Genomic DNA, 4363 nt, shown 5'->3' with positions numbered 1-4363 from the left:
ATTGTTTCTTTCCTGTGGGATGAGGAGGCGGGGCCTAACAGTAAACGACTCGTTCACATATTCTAACACCATCTCTCTCTCTGCGGACCTTCTTGCTGCAGCTGATGGGCAGGTTGCCGACGAACACCGTCCTCTTCTCCTTCACCACCTCCTCCTCTTTGCTGGCCTTCAGCTTGTGCCTCTTCATCACCCAGTGCTCCGCACTGGTCTCCGCGTCCGGCGCCTTCCTCTTCTTCTTCTGAGCGGGCGTCGTCTTCCCTCGCTCGTCCTCGTCCGCGTTCTGTAAACTGATCTCCCTAAGAAGAGAGAGAGAGAGGACGATACATTGAAGAAGTGAGAGGGGCGGATGTTACGGGATCAAAGAGGAAAAGAAGGAATGAGGATTTATTTTTCAGGAAAAAGACTTGTTAGGTCAGAAAAATCTATAAATAACAACAACGTTATTTACAAATGCAAAAAAAAAGACAGGAGGAACCAGGAGAGAGACGGCGGCTCCGTGGATTAACAGATCGAAAGATGTCCCTGAACGCCTCACCTGGTCTCCAGCTTCTGGTCGGCTTCCGATTTCTCCGGAAGCGGCTTTTGATTCTTCGTCTTCTTCTTCTGACCTTTGACCTCTGCAGCTTCCTCCTGTGGCTCCTTTGCTTCTGTGCTCTTCACGACGGGCTGCCACGAAAACACAAAACCACGTGAAGGACGAGCGCGGCGAGAGTTCTCCTTCTTGTTCTTGTCGTGTATTTTCATATTACTCTTAAAAGATACAGCTAGTTTATAGATCTGAGGCCTACAAGGCCTCAAGCATATTTGGAGGGAAAAGCTCTTTTGTCATCAAGCTGGCGCGACAGTTCACAGCAGGGAACGGCGCCATAGATCCATATTTGGTGGCCAACGTGCCGGAGAGGAAGGGGGGCTATGGGGATTCTTTGGGGAGCCTATAGAATCGAACATGAGACCTCCCCTCTGTCTCTTGTCTATATAAACTGTAAACACACATATCTCCGTTGAATTCCTTATACACGGACCCGTGGATTCCCAGCCGTTCGAACGAAGCGTCTGTTTTTACTTTGTACTCTAAAGAATAAACTTCGTGTTCTTTGAGTGCGGGGTCCCTCGATTCTTCTTTTCCAAACAAGTCCTCATTCAAACTGCGCCGGCGGAACCCCAAAGAAGAAAGATACAACAAGTGGCGTCTACGAACAGTCACGTGTGAGAATACTCGGGGACGACAAACACGGTGAGCATCTGCTGACGTCATTGAGATGCTGGTTCATTAAAGTGCAGTCTGTGTGTGATTACCGTGGCTCAAGAATAATTTCACCGTGTCGAACGATATTTTTATTTTTCCTGCATATTTGAGTGCGGGGAGGAAGTGTGTGCGTTTGAATTGAGAGGGAAAAGTTTTTTCGGGGTAAAGTAATAGAGGGGTAAAATAGCGAATGTTATTAAGGTGTGTTAATTAGTAAGTGCAGTTATCCGAAAATAAGGCCTTTGATTTGTTTTAACGTTAAGACGCGGGAAAGTTAATCGCTAAAATAACATTGCGCATAGTCAGAGAAACAGAGATAAGTAACAAGTAACGAAGAGAGATTAAGAGAGAGAAGGTTAAAGGACCTAAAAGGAAAATGATCATAGAGCTGCTTAAATCGGATAGAACATAGTCTAAAGAAATTAGTACTGGCTTAACGAGATTGAGAAATAAAGTACGATTGTATGCTCCCACTCTGCGGTTATTGACGAATAAATGCACGAAGCAGCCTCTCATCGGAAATAAAGTCTCGGACGGTAGCAGAAATTAAACCTTAAGAGAGGAACAAGCGGCAAGAGCATGCTAATACGGATGAATGGTATAAATGACTGATTTTAGGAAAGAAAATAGCCATTTGTGCGTCGTGTAGGCACATTGCCTGATCACAGGGGAGAAATAAAAAAGGTGGGGGCGATTTCTTCGGCCGGAGGAATCTGCACCCAGTGTGTGTGTGTGTGTGCGTGCGCGCGAGCCTGCTGGCGTGTGTGCGTTGGTTGCTGTGTAGGGTGTGTGGAGTTTTTCAATAAACTCTAAATCACGCCGTGCATTTTTATTCTATAAGAGAACGTAAAGACAAACGTGAGTTCCCTGAAGAGGAGACTAACTAGTTAATAAGATCGTCGAAATAAAAAAGGAAAAAAAAGTAGAGGACTGACTCGTGATCTCGCGAGAGTCCCACGGGGAACGAACACGTGGTGGTCGACTAGTCATCGCCATCTAGTGGGCAAACATACTCATCTCACTCCTTACATCTAGTGCACGGGTGGGGGGAACGGGGTGAACGTGTTGGGTTACACAGATGGAAGCCATGCATTCCGGGGAGAACACAGTCTGTTAAACATAAGGTTACATGCTGATAGAACCTAACCATTTCATATTTCTTTTCTTTTACTCATTTTATGACGAATGAGATTTGAGCTAAAAGAGGACAAAGAACCAGTTAACACCAAGGGCCAGGCCGGGGGCGTGGCCACTGACGTTTGGCACCACCTGCTGGACAGTCTGCAACAAAAGGCCGGTACCTGTTTCACTCCACAAGCTTTTTCATTTGTGTTGATATATTCGAGTCAAAGTCAGATATTCATGATACACATTGTAAAGCTGCATACATTGGTGAAACTGTAGAACATTGATCTAGGTAAACACATGTAGGCTTGGCGGCTGACTGATCAAGTACAATTTTAATTAAATTGGGGTACATAATAGTTGGTCGAAACGCGGCTGACAAATACGGTTTCATTTTATTTACTTAAATTTTAATTTGTTCATTTTAATTTTAAATTTTAATTTGTTCATTTGAATCTTTAATTTTATTTTTAATTTGTAATTTTAATTTTTAATTTTTAATTCTAATTTTTATTTTTATTTTTAATTTTTTTATTATTAAATTTTCATAATTTTTTATTTTTTTTTTACTTTTCATTTTTATTTTTCTTTATGTTGCTTTGCTTATGTTTTTATGCAGTGTTTGTTTTGATATGTGCTGAATGGTGATTCAACACGGACATTGCTAGAAGAGTTCAAGACCACATTCGAGGACAGTGGGCAAACCTCTGCTTGACGTTTGGTGTCAGGAACGAGGGTATGCACTGGCTGTGTTGATTAGCACATACATTACTCAAGGTTGGGCCTGTCAGCCTTTGGTATTTTGGCAGAGACAAATCAATCTCATTAATAAAAGGGGGGAGTCTGGATTTGATTAATTCGTTAATTGGTTGATGGATTAATTCTTGTTGATTTGAGTAATTCGTTGATTGGTTAATTGATTTGTTTTGTTTATTGATTTCTGTTAATTGGTTAATTGAAGTACTTTGAGCTTGCGATAAACAATACAATAATAACAGTGCGTAAGAAAGCCGTCATAATGGGAAAAAATGTCACCAAAGAGCTAAAGGTATCTACTCCAGTTGATGTAGTACAGAAAAACAATCCTTTGGTCAGCGGCATCGCAAACATCGCAAAGATATCCAAGAAATGGTCAAAACGATGGCCCCAGGTTGACCAACCGTGGCCCAAGGAGGGGACACTCAACCCAGAGGTGATTAACGTGATGAAGGTACTTGTGTCCACATACAAGGCAGGCGAAAAGAAAGGCACAAAGGAGGAAGACGCAAAGAGAAGAGACTGGTGGAGCTTGGCATCCTTCAGTTATTTGAAGAAGAAGGACAGAAGCTCAGGAATGCTACCATCGAGAAAAGAGATAAATACGCGGAAGAAATAGAGCAAAATCTGAAACAAACTGAGAAACTGCTGACCGACACCGATCCAACTTTCTCACATATGAATCCAGTAAAAGACGACCACGCCATGAAGAAGAGAAGAAGCCCAAGATGATTTATCCGCAGCTACCAGTGATGAGTCAGAAGGGATCTTATCTGGTCAGAGACAGTGAGGACCAAATAACCGAGAGAGGACGGCGGAGACAACCATAACAACGTATCCAAATTCGGAAGGAAGAAGACAACTGACTGGGAGACTGAGGTCGATTGGGTGGAATTGAGTGATGAAGAAATCGACGAGAGTGATGAAGAAGAGGACGTGGGGGGATACGATCCTAAAGTCAAGCGGACGCTGGCTAGAGCGGAAAGAAGAGGAGATAGAACCACTCAAGACAATGAAGAGGAGGGCAGCGATGAAGAGGATACACAGAGGACTGTCAGAGAGGTTGAAGTAAGCATCGACCGGCTTCTCCGTGACTTGAAGAAAACTGAAAGACAGAAAGAACAAAGGAAGCTGATAAAGCAGTTGGAAGAGTTGCAGATACAGAAGGAAGATTTACAAAGAGAAGACTCAAGGCAATCAGGCATGAAGAACAGATTGCGCCCTAGGAAACAGTCC

General features: G+C 43.2%; 1 pseudogene; it reads right to left on the bottom strand.

Moving 5' to 3' along the window:
* Positions 1–744, bottom strand: part of LOC130190991 (RNA-binding protein 34-like) — a 98955-nt pseudogene extending 98211 nt beyond the window's left edge.
* Between the last annotated feature and the right edge of the window lie 3619 nt (positions 745–4363).

Source organism: Pseudoliparis swirei, unplaced genomic scaffold, assembly GCF_029220125.1.
Source record: "Pseudoliparis swirei isolate HS2019 ecotype Mariana Trench unplaced genomic scaffold, NWPU_hadal_v1 hadal_26, whole genome shotgun sequence".
NCBI classification, from domain to species: Eukaryota; Metazoa; Chordata; class Actinopteri; order Perciformes; family Liparidae; genus Pseudoliparis; species Pseudoliparis swirei.
This window is presented reverse-complemented; position numbering and strand designations above follow the sequence as displayed.